At 46.5% G+C, this 18,271-nt stretch overlaps 1 protein-coding gene and 1 pseudogene across 1 annotated transcript in view; both read right to left on the bottom strand.

Moving 5' to 3' along the window:
* fam189a2 (family with sequence similarity 189 member A2) overlaps positions 1-18,271 on the bottom strand; it is a 159,302-nt gene that overhangs the window by 61,385 nt on the left and 79,646 nt on the right. The window lies entirely within an intron of this gene.
* Positions 230-874, bottom strand: LOC139268705 (beta-crystallin B1 pseudogene; annotated as a pseudogene).

The raw sequence follows: 18,271 nt of genomic DNA, 5'->3' as shown, positions 1-18,271 counted from the left end.
CGAACATTTCATTCTTCTGTATTCAACAGCCACTTTCCATCTGGAGCCACCCGTCACCAGATTCTAATTCCCCACTGAACAACCTGCTCACAATTCAACAGTGCAGATTCAAGATCCGCACAGTCTGATGAACGCCGTTCATTAAGAAGCATTCTAAGGTTTGTTCGTGTCAGTCCCCTTCAAGCTTCCCCACACCCCCCGCACCCCCAGGCAGCCCGTCTGTTGGTTTCTAAACAAAACAGCCAACCTTGTGCCATCGTCCATCCCGGATTCGCCGCATGGACTGAATCTGTGGCTGCCGGCCACCCCACTGGTTCCAGTGCCTGTAGTCATTCTTCTCAAACACGTACTGGTAGCCTCGGTACCCTGGGTACTGGTAGCCCACCCACGTGCCGCAGGTCACGTTGACGCTGCCGACCCTGTTGGTGAAACCGTAAGAGAGCAGGCTGGGAAGGTCGTTGTCGACGATCTCCATCTTGCGCCCCTTGAACTCAGCCATCTCGAACAAGCAGATCTTGTGCTGCTCTGACTCCATTAAGACAGGTCGGAAGGACATGACATAGTCGTTCCTGCGGCTGTTGGACCAGGAGTCCCAGCGGGGATACTCCCCTTTCTCCAGAACAAACATTTCTCCGCAGAAGTTGGCCTGCTCGTAGATAACCCAGGGCCCGCAGTCGACCCGAATTGACCCCACTCGTTCAAAGCCACTGTCGCACAAATTCATGCATTCGCCGGAAAACTCCTTGCAGCGGCCTTGGAAGTTCTCCTGCTCGTAGATGAATATCCTGTAAATGATCATTCCCATGTCGAGCTTCCTGGGCTGGTGACTCTTCCGTTCGGACTGAGGAGTTGTGCGGCTTGCTTTCTCGGACATGGCTGCTCTGGCTCTGCTCGTGGGAGCTGGAGTGATAATCAGAGGTTCTTTGGCCGCCCCTTTTATACTCTGCTTTGAGCTGAGCGGAGGATTACTGGGACACAGAGGAAATGCAGAATCAACAGATCTGAGAGAATGAAAACCCCAGTCATCAGGAGTGAGTGCACGTGACACAGAAAGAGTAAAAGAGAGAGAGAATGGGTAAACGAGAGAGTCAGCAAGACCTGGTTTTGTTCCAATTCAACACACTGCACAGAATTCTGGGAACATCATTGGAGAGTCCTAATGATTAAAATCATATGGATCCCAGTTTTCCACGGTGATTGCTATGAAGTAGGCTTCAGGCTATTTCCAGACAATCTGATACAGGTGCAGGATCGAGAATCCGAAATGTTCCGCAAATCGGACTCCAGGACGATCTGTGGCAAGGTCATCTGGAATCCGTAAAATGTTCCGGAATCCAGACCCGACGACCCTACCAACCCTAGCCTCGCCTCCACTTGCCTCGCTCACCTCACCGCGGGGTCTCCTTGGCAGGGCCCGCCCGCCCGATGACATCCTCGGTGATCCGGCCCGCCCGACAACTTCCTCGGTGGGGCTGGCCCGCCCAACAACCTCTTCGGCGGGACCCACCCGACAATGACCACCTCGGCGGGGGTGGCTTGGGTGTTTCCGAATTAATGATGTCAGAAACAAACTGCAAGTCCGGAAAAGCCTGGAATCCGAACGGCCTCGGTCCCAAGGGTTCCGGATTTTAGTCTTTGTACCTGTAATTGTTAAAAAAAAGACTTGCATTTCTATAGCGTCTTTCATGACCTCAGGACATCCCAGAGTGCTTCACAGCCAATGAAGTACTATTGTAGCGTAGTTACAGTTGTAATGTAGGAAATTGTAATCTGTTTTAGTGATGTTGGTTGAGGGATAAATATTTTCCAGGACACCGGGGATAACTCCCCTGTTCGCCTTTAAAATAGTGCCATGGGATTTATGATGTCTACCGAAGAGAGCAGACGGGGCCTCGGTTTAACGTCTCATCCGAAAGACGGCACCTCCAACAATGCAGCACTCCCTCAATTACTGCACTGATTTTAGAGTTTGTGTTCAAGTCTCTGGAATGGGGCTTGAAGCCACAACCTACTGACTCAAATGTGAGTCTTACCCACTGAGTCACTAGTTCTGTTAAACGCTGACTCCTTGCTGCTAAAAATGTGGTGCTACAGCTTTATAGCTTTTTTTCCTATGTCTTGAATAACTTTGATTGATTGCAAAAGCAATATCGCTCTCAGTCTGACAATCAGATTCATCATTTGCTTTTGCCTTTTTGCTCTGATGGAATAAGCAATATATAAAATGATTGCTGTTTCAGCTTTATTTATGAATGATTGCCTAGATGTGATCTCCGTACCGGGCATACAACGGAGATGGGGAGGTCACAGTTCCTGCCTAGATGTGATCTCCGTACCGGGCATACAACGGAGATGGGGAGGTCACAGTTCCTGCCTAGGTGTGATCTCCGTACCGGGCATACAACGGAGATGGGGAGGTCACAGTTCCTGCCTAGGTGTGATCTCCGTACCGGGCATACAACGGAGATGGGGAGGTCACAGTTCCTGCCTAGATGTGGGTGAGCCGCAGGTTTGTAAGATACAAAAATGTAGTCTGCTCCAAGGTGTAAATGGTATAAAAAAAGAAAAATGGGGCATGGGGAAACTCTCAACTTAGAAAGAAAAGAAAGAAAAAAAGAAAACTTGCATTTATACAGCGTCTTTCATGACTTCAGGATGTCCCAAAGCATTTTATGGCCAATTACATAGGATTACATAGGATATACGGCACAGAAACAGACCATTCGGCCCAACCAGTCCATGCTCGTGTTTATGCTCCACTCGAGCCTCATCCCGTCTTTCCTCATCTAAATCTATTAGCGTTATCCTCTATTCCTTTCTCCCTCATACGCTTGTCTATCCTCTTCTTAAATGCATCTGTACTATTCGCTTCAACCACTCCCTGTGGTTGTGAGATCCACATTCTCACCACTCTCTGAGTAAAGAATTTTCCTCGAAATTCCCTATTGGATTTCTTGGTGACTATCTTATATTGATGGCCTCTAGTTGTTTAGTAAAGTTGGATGACTATTGGCCAAGGACACCGAACAGAACTCCCCTGCTCTTCTTCGAAATAATGGCCTTCAGATTTGCGCCTGCTCGATTGGTTGACATCACGAATGTAAACTTTCCCTCTGGCCATAAAGCTTTCTGATGTCGGAGTCATTTCTACACAGAGCAGCAAGGTGGCATGGCTGACCTGCATTGGTCAGCTCAGCACTTAGCCCACTGTGGCTAGAATTCTATGAAAGGCCCAAGAGTGAGGAGTGGTGTTTATTTACATTTTGTTGGTGGCATCACTTCATCTCCTGGGGCAGCAGATCAGAAACGCTTCACAAGGGAACGGTAGCAGAGTGGTTATGTTACTGGACTAATAATCCGCAGACGTGAGTTCAAATCCCACCACAGCAGCCGTGGAATTTAACTTCAGATAATTAAATAAATCTGGAATAAAAAGCTAGTATCAATTATGGTGATCATGAAATGACCAGATTGTCGTAAAAGCCCATCCGGTTCACTAATGTATTATAGGGTAGGAAATCTGCCGTCCTTACCTGGTCTGGCCTATATGTGACTTCAGACCCACAGCAATGTGGTTGACACTTCACTGCTCTCTGAACTGCCCTAGCAAGCCACTCAGTTGTACCAAACTGCTACAAGAAACAATAAGAATAAGAATGGATCGATTCACTGGCTTCGGACCCGATAAAAGCACAATCAGCCCAGTCGACCCTGCAAAGTCCTCCTCACTAACATCTGAGGACTTGTGCCAAAATTGGAAGAGGTATCCCACAGACTATTAAGCAAACAGTTTGACATAGTCATACTCTCAGAATCAAACCTTTCAGCCAATGTCCCAGACTCCTCCATCATCATCCCTGTGTATGTCCTGTCTCACCAGCAGGAGAGACACCAGAGGTGGTGGCACAGTAGTATACAGTTGGGAGGGAGTGACCTTGGGAGTCCTCAACAGTGACTCTGGATCCCATGACGTCTCATGGCATCAGTTCAAACAAGGAAACGTCTTACTGATTAGCACATACCGCCCTCCCTCAGCTGATGAATCAGTACTCCTCCATGTTGAACACCACTGGAAGAAACACAGAGTAGAAAGGGCACAGAATGTACTCTGGGTGGGAGATTTCAATGTTCATCACCAAGAGTGGTTCGGTAGCACCACTACTGACCGAGCTGGCCAAGTCCTGAAGGACAGAGCTGCTAGACTGGGCCTGCGGCAGGTGGTGAGAGAACCAACACGAGGGAAAAATCTACTTGACCTCGTCCTCATCAATCTACCTGTTGCAGATGCATCTGTCCATGACAGTATTGGTAGCAGTGACCACCACACAGTCTTTGTAGAGATGAAATCCCGTCTTTACACTGAGGACACCATCCGTCATGTTGTGTGGCACTACCACTGTGCTAAATGGGATAGATTCAGAACAGATCTAGCAGCTCAAAATTGGGTATTCATGAGGCGCTATGGGCTATCAGCAGCAGCAAAATTGTATTTCAGCACAATCTGTAACCTCATGGCCCAGCATATCCGTGACTCTAATCTTACCATCAAGCCAAGGGACCAACCCTGGTCAATGAAGAGTGTAGAAGAGCATGCCAGGAGCAGCACCAGGCATACCTAAAAATGAGTTGCCAATCTGGGGAAGCTGCAACACAGGACTACATGCATGCTACACAGCACCAGCATGCTATAGACAGGGCGAAGCAATCCCACAACCAACGGATCAGATTAAACAGATTAAAGCTCTGCAGTCCTGCCACATCCAATCATGAATGGTGGTGGGCCATTAACAGGAGGAGGCACCTCGAATATCCCCATCCTCAATGATGGCGGAGCTCAGCATGTAAGTGCAAAAGACAAAGCTGAAGTGTTTGCAACCATCTTTATCCAGAAGTGCTGAGTGGATGATCCATCTCAACCTCCTCCTGAGGTTCCCACCATCACAGTCTTCAGCCGATTCTATTCACTCCACGTTATCAAGAAACGGCTGAGCGCACTGGATACAGCAAAGGCTATGGGCCCCAACAATATCCCGGCTGTCGTGCTGAAGACTTGTGCTCCAGAACTGGCCATGCCTCCAGCCAAGCAGTTCCAGTACAGCTACAACACTGGCATCTATCCGACATTGTGGAAAACTGCCCAGGTATATCCTATCTACAAAAAGCAGTATAAATCCAATCCAGCCAATTACCGCCCCATCAGTCTACTCTAAATCATCAGCAAAGTGATGGAAGGTGTTGTCGACAATGCTATCAAACGGCACTTACTCACCAATAACTGCTCACCGATGCTCAGTTTGAGTTCCGCAACGCCCAATCAGCTCCAGACCTCATTACAGTCTTGGTCCAAAAATGGACAAAAGAGCTGAATTCCAGAGATGAGGTGAGAGCAGCCCTAGTAAAACTGAAGTCAATGGGAATCGTGGAAAACTCTTCTGACTGGAGTCTTACCTAGCACAATGGAAGATGGTTGTGTTGGTTGGAGGTTAATCATCACAGCCCCAAGACATTGTTGTAGGTTCCTCAGGGCAGTGTCCTAGGCACAACCATCTTCAGCTGCTTCATCAATGACCTTCCTATCATCATAAGTTCAGAAAGTGAGGATGTTCGTTGATGATTGCAGAGTGTTCAGTGCCATTTGCAACTCCTCAGGTAATGAAACAGTCCATGCCCGCATGCAGCAAGACCTGGACGACAATGAGGTTTGCGCTGATAAGTGGCAAGTAAGATTTCTGCCACACAAGTTCCAGGCAATGACTATATCCAAAGCCTTTCCACCATCTATAAGGCACAAATCAGGAGTGTGATGGAATACTCTCCACTTGCCTGGATGAATGCAGCTCCAACAACACAAGAAGCTCGACACCATCCAGGACAAAGCAGCCCGTTTGATTGGCACCCCATCCACCACCTTCAACATTTACTCCCTCCACCACAGGCACACCATGGCTACAGAGTGTATCATCTACAAGATGTACTGCAGCAACTCACCAAGTCTTCTTCGGTAGCACCTCCCAAACCCATGATCTCTACCCCCTAGAAGGGTAGCAGGCGCATGGGAACACAACCACCTCCAAGTCACACACCATCCTGACTGGGAAATATATCACTGTTTCTTCATCATTGCTGAAAGCGTACTATGGCTATAGTAAGATCCTGGGACTCCCTCCCTAACAGTACCTTTACCATGCGGACTGCATTGGTTCAAGAAGGTGGCTCATCAACAGCTTCTCAAGGGCAATTAGGGATGGGCAATAAGTGCTGGCCTTGCCAGTAACGGCCACATCCCAGGAACGAATAAAAAAAGATATCGGGCTAGATTTTACACTTTTGTGCAGATCGCCCACAAATGGGCATTATTTTCGGTGTGGGCAGTAAAAATGGATTTTCAGGTCGCCGGCTTGTCGCCCATTTTCAAAGCCCCTAGTCTCTATTTATAAAGTTGGGCGATACCGCGAGTGATATGAAATGGGCGTTAGCGTTAAATCTCTCTGACCTTCTGCCATAAAGTGTTGGCATCCTTAGCAACGGCATGGCAATGCTTGATTCCCACGATTCAGGAGGTCAAGGGTCATCATGACGTGCATAAGAGGAGACAGAGAGAGAGGGAGTGAAGGCATGTGTGGGTGTGGTGTGGCTGCTTTGGGAGGAAGGAGGAAGAGTTTCGAGATTTATAGAAAATTGGGAAAAAAATTAGCTGTTACCAGCCAGATATTTGCCCGAATTTGGTGCCTATAATGGAGAGAGAGGAGGAGGCAACACAGCACGCTGTAGAGACTGATGCTGGCGAGAGCAGTGAGCTGGGAGAGGAGCACATTGGAGGGCGCAAAAGAGCGAGGAGGTTCTCGGATGAGGCAAATGTCTCCCTCCAGCAGGAGGTCGAGTTACGCTGGGGTGATTTGACCCAGGGAGGGCGTGGGAAGCCCACCCCAAAGGCCTACCAGAAGATATGGGCTGAGATAGCAGAGGTGGTCTCGTCGGCGACCAACGAGGTGCGTGAGGGTAACCAATGCCGCAAGCGATGGAACGACCTTGTTGGATCCGCAAGAGTAAGTATTACATTTATTTACATGTACTTATATATTTATATAATTTGATTTGTAAGAGTCATGAGTGACTATAATCAGATGTGAAGTCTTTCACTTTTACCGGGAATGTTGTACTCAAAGCCTGCGTTCATGGTGTACTTCTTTAGGTAAAGAATGATAATTATCATAATAATCATGATTACGTCTGTCGGTTATGTGTTGTATCAGTCTCTGTGACAGTACCTAGCAATGATATTACGCAATGATCTCATGCCATGTCATCCTGTCACCTTTTACAGAAGAAGCAGAGGCAAATGGGTGGGGGGCCACCAGTCACCAGCAACATCACTGACATCGAGGATCGGGTGCTCACACTCTACCCAACACATCGCTGTGATATAAATGGGTGTCAGCTTCATGAGATGTTGACGGGTGGCACCATGTTTGCTGGGTTTGGTAAAGTGTTGTGATTGATGGACAATATGACATCTGTTAAGGTAGCTGAGTGAGGCATTTCTCAGAGGGAATCACAAAATGATGCAGCACAGAAGGAGGCCATTCAGCTCATCACGACTCTTTTATAGAGCTATTCAATTAGCCTCACTCCTTTTTTCGCATAGCACTGCAAACGTTTTCCCTTCAAGTACTCATTCAATTCTCTTTTTAAAGTTACTATTGATTCTGCTTCCACCACCCTTTCAGGCAGTGGCTTCCAGATCACAATAACTCGCTGCGTAAAAACAAATTCTCCTCATTGAAACCTGAGCGGGAAACTCCCAGAGACCACCACTTGAATCTCACACGGCCCCAACCTTCTTTTGTGTTGATCAGGTTTGGTGACTGTCAGGTTATGCTAAACCTTTATAAATTACCGGTCAGGCCTCAGCTGGTACTGTGTCCAATTCTGGGCACCACACTTTGGGAAAGGTGTCAAGGCCTTGGAGAGGGTGCAGAGGAGATTTACTAAAATGGTATCAGGGATGTGGGACTTCAGTTACGTGAAGAGACTGGAGAAGCTGGGCATTTTCTCCTTAGAACAGAAAAGATTAAGGGGAGATTTAATAGAGGTGTTCAAAATGATGAAGGGTTTTGATAGAGTAAATAAGAAGCAACTGTTTCCAGTGGCAGGAGGCTCGGCAAGCGGAGGATGCAGATTTAAGACAATTGGCAAAAGAACCAGAGGGGAAATGTGGAAAAAACTAAATTTTTACACAGTGAGTTGTTGTGATCTGCGATCCACTGCCTGAAAGGGTGGTGGAGGCAGATTCAATAGTAACTTTCAAAAGGGAATTGGATAAATACTTGAAAAGGAAACATTTACAGGGCTATGGGGAAAGAGCAGGGAAGTGGGACTAGTTGGACAACTCTACCAAAGAGCCAGCACAGGCACGATGGGTTGAATGTCCTCATTCTGTGCTGTATCATTCTATGAATTATTTTCTGGCAATAAACTGCTTCAGGTTACTCTAAAGTTGCAGGGATTAGATTACAATCACTACTCCTTCATTACGGAAGTCACTGTACATCAATCACATGAAGCACACTGACTGCCACTATCTGTCACAAGTGCAACTATTGACAATGAAAAATATTAATAAAACCACCACTATAAACTACATCACACTATTCCTCAATTGAATCCAGTCCAATCGGATGACATCAAATTATTCGTCCTCTTCCAGCTGTAACTGCCCGCCATGAAATGAGTTTAGACAGTCTCCACCCAGACACTCCTAGTAGCATTAATTGGCAACCAGTGTCAGAATTAGGTGTTAGCCATGGCTCAGCAGCTATCATTCTTGCCTCGGAGTCAGAAAGTTCAAGTCGCACACCAGAGACTTTGAGCACAAAATCCTAGGCTGAAACTCCCAGTGCAGTACCACGGGAGCGTGTACTGTCAGAGGTGCCGTCTTTCGGATGAGACGTTAAATCGAGGTCCCGTCTGCTCTCTCAGGTGGACGTAAAAGATCTCACAACACAATTCTGAAGAAGAACAAGGGGGTTCTCCCTGGTGTCCCGGCCAATATTTACTCCTCAACCAACATCACTAAAAAAACAGATTAACTGGTCATTTGCCACATTGCTGTTTGTGGGAGCTTGCTGTGCGCAAATTGGGTGCCGCGTTTTCTACATTACAACAGTGACTACAGTTCTATCTCCTTAATCAATGAGATTTAAGGATCGAGAAAGAAACAGGAACGACAGAGAAGGAAATAGGATGAATTAGAGTGAAATCAAAAAGTACTTCATTAGCTGTAAATTACACTAGGACGTCCTGAAAGGTGCTGTATAAATGCAAGTTCTTTATTTCTAGTGGGAATACGAGTGACTGATCTGAGAAATAGAAATATCATACTGATACTGTGGGTTGTTATGCTTAAGGAACATTGGGATAAAAGTTCCTATGTGCCGAATCGTTGGGATCTGTGTGCCACAGAACTGCTCACTTACAGCCGATGGATTTTACCTAATGGACAGGAAATCGCATGCTGGGAAGGCACAATTCTGTGATGCACACTTCCTGTGTGTGCCATGGACCAGAGTAGGAGAATGTGGGGAGGATTAGGGAGAGCTCAGTTCTTCACCCTACTCGTGCTTGGTGCTAGCAGATGCAAAAAGTGAAAAAACAAATCAGTTCCTCAACACTATGCATCTGCATCTTGATGAACACACAAAAAACAGTTATATAAATATAAATAGATTAGCTTACATTACTGACTTTACAACTATTATTCCTTCAATGTAAAGATCACTGAGCAGTGAGGGGAGTGAAGGATCATAATCTGTCAGTACAAATATAAAAACATCACTTAACATTTTTACATTTTTATCTTACTTTTCCTTTCTGTCTCCTTTTTTCTCTCTCTTAATCCAATCGTTCCCACTCTCTATTTCTCTTTCTGTACCTGATTTGACTCTAATTTACCCCATTTCCTTCTCTGTCATTCCTGTTTTTTCTCAATCCTTAAATCTCATTGGTTAAGGAGATAGATTGTTGTCCCGTCGTTCACGGAGGTCCTAGAAGCCCCGTTGCCCTCGCCATTATCAGCTCGCACTTCCAGCAAGTTACATAGCAAAAAAATTTTGAGCTGGAAGGGTGCAGGAAAAAGTCTCACTGCTGGGGCACGCCGTGATATGCTCCACTCCAGCAAGATCTGGGCCATTATATAAAGTGTATGTGTGTGTGTGTGTGTGTGTGTGTGTGTATAGTATGTGTGTATGTATATACGTGTGTGTACGTGTGTGTGTGTGTATGTGCGTGTGTACGTGTGTGTGTATACGTGTGTGTTTATGTACCTGTGTGTGGCTCAGAGAAGTGGACCATGTTTAGTAGACATCACAAAGTGCTCGAGATGTACCACCAGCGCTGCCTCTGCAAGATCCTGCAAATCCACTGCAAGGACAGTCGCACCAACGTCAGCGTTCTCGATCAGGCTATCCCCAGCATCGAAGCACTTACCATACTCGACCAACTCCGTTGGGCGGGCCACATCGTCCGCATACCCGACACAAGGCTCCCAAAGCAAGCACTCTACTCGGAACTCCTACACAGCAAGCGAGCCCGAGGTGGGCAGAGGAAACATTTTAAGGACGCCCTCTGCCATGTATGCAAACTCTTTGTATTCACTATGTAACTATGTACGATGTACCACCTGAGGGCGCTGCTGTTGGAGGCCCAGGGGTTTCCTGCCCTGGTGTGCAGGGGCAAATAAAAGGCAGCCAGCCATGCTACCCCTCACTTTACAGTCATATTAAATGGAATGAAGTCACACAGCTCTTACTCACAGTTCTTATGTCATGAACTTATTCGAAGATAATTGTAGACATAATAACTGGCGACGAGAATACGGACTTTCACGTGATTATGGCTACCTTTGGCACGTTAAAAGACTTCGCAGAGAGTGATGATTGGGATGCCTTCATGGAAAGGCTTGAGCAATATTTCATGGCAAAGGACCTGGCAGGGGAGACATTGAAACATAGAAAATAGGTACAGGAGTAGGCCATTCGGCCCTTAGAGCCTGCACCAGAATTCAATAAGATCATGGCTGATCATTCACCTCAGTACCCCTTTCCTGCTTTCTCTCCATATACCCTTGATCCCTTTAGCCGTAAGGGCCATATCTAACTCTCTCTTGAATATATCCAATGAACTGGCATCAACAACTCTCTGCGGTAGAGAATTCCACAGGCCAAAAACTCTCTGAGTGAAGAAGTTTCTCCTCATCTCGGTCCTAAATGGCTTACCCCTTATCCTTAGACAGTGACCCCTGGTTCTGGACTTCCCCAACATCGGGAACATTCTTCCTGTCCAGTCCCGTCAGAACTTTACATGTTTCTATGAGATCCCCTCTCATTCTTCTAAACTCCAGTGAATACAGGCCCAGTCGATCCAGTCTCTCCTCATAAGTCAGTCCTGCCATCCTGGGAATCAGTTTGGTGAGCCTTCGCTGCACTCCCTCAATAGCAAGAACGTCCTTTCTCAGATTAGGAGACCAAAACTGAACACAATATTCCAGGTGAGGCCTCACCATGGCTCTGTACAACTGCAGTAAGACCTCCCTGCTCCTATACTCAAACCCCCAGCTATGAAGGCCAACATACCATTTGCCTTCTTCACCGCCTGTTGCACCTGCGTGCCAACTTTCAATGACTGATGTGCCATGAAACCCACAGGTCTTGTTGCACCTCCCCTTTTCCTAATCTGCCACTGTTCAGATAATATTCCACCTTCATGTTTTTGCCATCAAAGTGGATAACCTCACATTTATCCACATTATACTGCATCTGCCATGCATTTGCCCATTCACCTAACCTGTCCAAGTCACCCTGCAGCCTTTTAGCATCCTCTTCACAGCTCACAATGCCAACCAGCTTAGTGTCGTCTGCAAACTTGGAGATATTACACTCAATTCCTTCATCTAAATCATTGATGTGTTGCAAATAGTTGGGGTCCCAGCACTGAGCCCTGTGGCACCCCACTAGTCACTGCCTGCCAGTCTGAAAAGGACCCGTTTATCCCGACTCTCTGCTTCCTGTCTGCCAACCAGTTCTCGATCCATGTCAATACATTACCACCAATACCACGTGCTTTAATTTTGCACACCAATCTCTTGTATGGGACCTTGTCAAAAGCCTTTTGAAAGTCCAAATACACCACAACCACTGGTTCGCCCTTGTCCACTCTACTAGTTACATCCTCAAAAAATTTTGTCAAGCATGATGTCCCTTTCATAAATCCATGCTGACTTGGACCGATCCTGTCACTGCTTTCCAAATGCACTGCTATTTCATCTTTAAGAATTGATTCCAACATTTTCCCCACGACTGATGTCAGGCTAAAAAAAGTGGTGTTACATTAGCTACCCTCCAGTCCATAGGAACTTATGCCGAGTCGATAGACTATTGGAAAATGATCACCAATGCATCCACTATTTCTAGGGCCACTTCCTTAAGTACTCTGGGATGCAGACTATCAGGCTCCGGGAATTTATCGGCCTTCAATCCCATCAATTTTCCTAACACAATTTCCTCACTAATAAGGATTTCCTTCAGTTCCTCCTTCTCACTAGACCCTCGGTCCTCTAGTATTTTCAGAAAGTTATTTGTGTCTTCCTTCGTGAAGACAGAACCAAAGTATTTGTTCAATTGGTCTGCCATTTCTTTGTTCCCCATTATAAATTCACCTGGTTCTGACTGCAAGGGACCTACGTTTGTCTTCACTAATCTTTTTCTCTTCACATATCTAGAGAAACATAGAAACATAGAAAATAGGTGCAGGAGTAGGCCATTCGGCCCTTCTAGCCTGCACCGCCATTCAATGAGTTCATGGCTGAACATGCAACTTCAGTACCCCATTCCTGATTTCTCACCATACCCCTTGATCCCCCTAGTAGTAAGGACTTCATCTAACTCCTTTTTGAATATATTTAGTGAATTGGCCTCAACAACTTTCTGTGGTAGAGAATTCCACAGGTTCACCACTCTCTGGGTGAAGAAATTTCTCTTCATCTCGGTCCTAAATGGCTTACCCCTTATCCTTAGACTGTGTCCCCTGGTTCTGGACTTCCCCAACATTGGGAACATTCTTCCTGCATCTAACCTGTCTAACCCCGTCAGAATTTTAAACGTTTCTATGAGGTCCCCTCTCATTCTTCTGAACTCCAGTGAATACAAGCCCAGTTGATCCAGTCTTTCTTGATAGGTCAGTCCCGCCATCCCGGGAATCAGTCTGTTGAACCTTCGCTGCACTCCCTCAATAGCAAGAATGTCCTTCCTCAGGTTAGGCGACCAAAACTGTACACAATACTCCAGGTGTGGCCTCACCAAGGCCCTGTACAACTGTAGCAACACCTCCCTGCCCCTGTACTCAAATCCCCTCGCTATGAAGGCCAACATGCCATTTGCTTTCTTAACCGCCTGCTGTACCTGCATGCCAACCTTCAATGACTGATGTACCATGACACCCAGGTCTCGTTGCACCTCCCCTTTTCCTAATCTGTCACCATTCAGATAATAGTCTGTCTCTCTGTTTTTACCACCAAAGTGGATAACCTCACATTTATGCACATTATACTTCATCTGCCATGCATTTGCCCACTCACCTAACCTATCCAAGTCGCTCTGCAGCCTCATAGCATCCTCCTCGCAGCTCACACTGCCACCCAACTTAGTGTCATCCGCAAATTTGGAGATACTACATTTAATCCCCTCGTCTAAATCATTAATGTACAGTGTAAACAGCTGGGGCCCCAGCACAGAACCTTGCGGTACCCCACTAGTCACTGCCTGCCATTCTGAAAAGTCCCCATTTACTCCTACTCTTTGCTTCCTGTCTGACAACCAGTTCTCAATCAATGTCAGCACACTACCCCCAATCCCATGTGCTTTAACTTTGCACATTAATCTCTTGTGTGGGACCTTGTCGAAAGCCTTCTGAAAGTCCAAATATACCACATCAACTGGTTCTCCCTTGTCCACTCTACTGGAAACATCCTCAAAAAATTCCAGAAGATTGTCAAGCATGATTTCCCTTTCACAAATCCATGTTGACTTGGACCTATCATGTCACCTCTTTCCAAATGCACTGCTATGACATCCTTAATAATTGATTCCATCATTTTACCCACTACCGATGTCAGGCTGACCGGTCTATAATTCCCTGTTATCTCTCTCCCTCCTTTTTTAAAAAGTGGGGTTACATTGGCCAACCTCCACTCCATAGGAACTGATCCAGAGTCAATGAAATGTTGGAAAATGACTGTCAATGCATCCACTATTTCCAAGGCCACCTCCTTAAGTACTCTGGGATGCAGTCCATCAGGCCCTGGGGATTTATCGGTCTTCAATCCCATCAATTTCCCCAACACAATTTCCCGACTAATAAGGATTTCCCTCAGTTCCTCCTCCTTACTAGACCCTCCGAACCTTTTATATCCGGAAGGTTGTTTGTGTCCTCCTTAGTGAATACCGAGCCAAAGTACTTGTTCAATTGGTCCACCATTTCTTTGTTCCCCGTTATGACTTCCCCTGATTCTGACTGCAGGGGACCTACGTTTGTCTTTACTAACCTTTTTCTCTTTACATATCCATAGAAACTTTTGCAATCCGTCTTAATGTTCCCTGCAAGCTTCTTCTCGTACTCCATTTTCCCTGCCCTAATCAAACCCTTTGTCCTCCTCTGCTGAGTTCTAAATCTCTCCCAGTCCCCGGGTTCGTTGCTATTTCTGGCCAATTTGTATGCCACTTCCTTGGCTTTAATACTATCCCTGATTTCCCTTGATAGCCATGGTTGAGCCACCTTCCCTTTTTATTTTTACACCAGACAGGAACGTACAATTGTTGTAGTTCATCCATGCGGTCTCTAAATGTCTGCCATTGCCCATCCACAGTCAACCCCTTAAGTATCATTCGCCAATCTATCCTAGCCAATTCACGCCTCATACCTTCAAAGTTACCCTTCTTTAAGTTCTGGACCATGGTCTCTGAATTAACTGTTTCATTCTCTATCCTAATGCAGAATTCCACCATATTATGTTCACTCTTCCCCAAGGGGCCTCGCACAACAAGATTGCTAATTAATCCTCTCTCATTACACAACACCCAGTCTAAAGATGGCCTCCCCCCTAGTTAGTTCCTCGACATATTGGTCTAGAAAACCATCCCTTATGCACTCCAGGAAATCCTCCTCCATCGTATTGCTTCCAGTTTGGTTAACCCAATCTATGTGCATATTAAAGTCACCCATTATAACTGCTGCACCTTTATTGCACGCACCCGTAATTTCATGTTTGATGCCCTCCCCAACATCACTACTACTGTTTGGAGGTCTGTACACAACTCCCACTAACGTTTTTTGCCCTTTGGTGTTCTGCAGCTCTACCCATATAGATTCCACATCATCCAAGCTAATGTCCTTCCGAACTATTGCCTTAATTTCCTCCTTAACCAGCAATGCTACCCCACCTCCTTTTCTTTTTATTCTATCTTTCCTGAATGTTGAATACCCCTGGATGTTGAGTTCCCAGCCCTGATCATCCTGGAGCCAAGTCTCCGTAATCCCAATCACATCATATTTGTTAACATCTATTTGCACAGTTAATTCATCCACCTTATTGCAGATGCTCCTTGCATTAAGACACAAAGCCTTCAGGCTTGTTTTTTTTAACACCCTTTGTCCTTTTGCAGTCAGCTTTTATGTTCCCAGCAAGCTTCCACTCATACGCTATTTTCCCCATCCTAATTAAACCCTTTGTCCTCCTCTGCTGAATTCTAAATTTTTCCCAGTCCTCAGGTTTGATGCTTTTTCTGGCCAATTTATATGCCTCTTCCTTGGATTTAACACTATCCCTAATTTCCCTTGTTAGCCACGGTTGAGCCACCTTCCCAGTTTTATTTTTACTCCAGACAGGGATGTACAATTGTTGAAGTTCATCCATGTGATCTTTAAATGTTTGCCATTGCTTATCCACCGTCAACCCTTTAAGTATCATTCGCCAGTCTATTCTAGCCAATTCACGTCTCATACCATCGAACACATTGGCAGAGAAGCACAAGGCTATACTGCTGACCAGCTGTGGGCCCGAGGTCTACCGCCTCATCAGGGACTTGCTGGCACCCACGAAGGCCAAGGATAAGACATACAATGAGCTGACTGAACTAATTTGCGATACCATACAGATGACTTCCGACTAGAATCGGAGCTCACTGGCAAATACTGTATGTAAAATAATGCCGATTGCAGGCAGAACTGTTGAACTAATAAGAACTGTACAGAGCAGAGCCTACATGCCTGCTGCTGCTAGGCCGCCAAGGGGTGTAAATGCGAAATCATTAACACAATGCTGGCGTTGCGGGGGTAATCATGGAGCCCATCAATGTCAATTTAAAGTCTATGCATGCAAATGCTGCAGAAAACAAGGGGCCACCTCCAGCGAATGTGCGAACGTACTGCGACTCACCACGTGGCAGTGGAATCGGCAGAAGAGTCCCGATCCAGCGTGGATCACAAAGGACAAGCTAGAGAGGCAACTCAGCCTGAGGGAGCAGTGTGCGATGTGCACACCCTCTCCACAAAAAGTCCTCCCATGATGATAAAAGTCAAATTAAATGGCATTCCTGTATCCACGGGGGCAAGTCAGTCAATTATGAGCCAGAAGGCATGTGAAAGGCTGTGGGGCAACAACAAAGCACAAAGACCCAAGCTGATTCAGATAAAGCTCTGCACTTACACCAAGGAACTGATACCAGTTATTGGCAGTGCGAACGTAAAAGTATTCTATGATGGAGAGGCACATGAGCTGCCACTGTGGATTGTACCAGGTGATGGGCCAACGCTGCTTAGCAGAAGCTGGATAGGGAAGATTCGGTGGAACTGGGAAGACATCAAAGTATTATCGTCAGTGGACCATGCTTCCTGTGCTCAAGTGCTGAGCAAGTTCCCATCTTTATTTGAACCAGACATCGGCAACTTCACAGGCGCCAAAGTACAGATCCACTTGGTCCCCGAGGCACAGCCCATTCATCACAAGGCTCAAGCGGTCCCCTACATGCTGAGGGAGAAAGTGGAGATCGAATTGGACAGACTTCAACGCGAGGGAATCATATCGCCAGCCGAGTTCAATCGGGCCAGCCCGATTGTTCCGGTACTAAAGAGCGATGGCACGGTCAGAATCTGCAGCGACTACAAAGTAACGATCAACCGAGTCTCGTTACAGGACCAGCACCCACTACCCAAAGCCGATGACCTTTTCGCGACATTAGCAGGGGGAAAGGCATTCACCAAGCTGGATCTAACCTCCGCTTACATGACCCAGGAGCTGGTTGAGTCATCAAAAAAATTAACGTGCATTAACACACACAAAGTACCACAGGGGCCCGTTTGGGATTCGCTCGGCTGCAGCCATATTACAAAGAAACATGGAGAGCCTGTTGAAATCGGTTCCACGCACCGTCGTATTTCAGGACGACATCCTCATTGCTGGCTGCGATACCTCCGAACACCTGCACAACCAGGAAGAAGTTTTAAGTCAACTAAACAGAGTTGGATTCCAGTTGAAATGATCCAAATGTGTCTTCCTGCCGCCAGAGATAGAATTCCTCGGGAGGAAGATTGTGGCAGACGGCATCAGGCCCACAGACTCGAAGACAGAAGCCATCAAGAATGCACCCAGACCACGAAATGTAATGGAGCTGCGCTCGTTCCTGGGACTCTTCAACTATTTTGGTAACTTTCTCCCAGGGTTGAGCACCTTGCTGGAACCGTTGCACAAACAGCTTGATCTCGTCTTGCATGTCTCTTGGGACCGCTGACCAGCTGCCATTGAGGACGCAACTTTTTACAAGGGATAGCAGAAGATCCTGGCTGGTCCGGGTCTTAATTTGGCGGGCCGTTACGGGTGACCCTTTGCTATCAAAGGTATCCATGGCAAGTAGCAGGTCTGCGGGCTGCGCCATTTCCACCCCGGTGGTGGGCAATGGCAGTCGGCTGAGAGCATCGGCGCAGTTTTCAGTGCCTGGCCTGTGGCGGATCACATAGTCGTAGGCAGACAGTGTTAGTGCCCATCTTTGGATTCGAGACGAAGCATTGGAGACGACTGGGCTTAGGGTAAAAATCAAGAAGCCGTCTTTGAGAAAGCCAGAAATCTGCTGTGTTCTAATAAGTTGCTGGTATTATATGACCCATGTAAACGTCTAGTTTTAGCAGGTGATGCATCGTCGTATGGTGTCGGGTGTGTTTTGCAGCA

Source organism: Pristiophorus japonicus, chromosome 1, assembly GCF_044704955.1.
Source record: "Pristiophorus japonicus isolate sPriJap1 chromosome 1, sPriJap1.hap1, whole genome shotgun sequence".
In the NCBI taxonomy this organism is placed as follows: Eukaryota; Metazoa; Chordata; class Chondrichthyes; family Pristiophoridae; genus Pristiophorus; species Pristiophorus japonicus.
The sequence above is the reverse complement of the archived record's forward strand: the minus strand, read 5'-3'. Positions and strand labels throughout refer to the sequence as shown.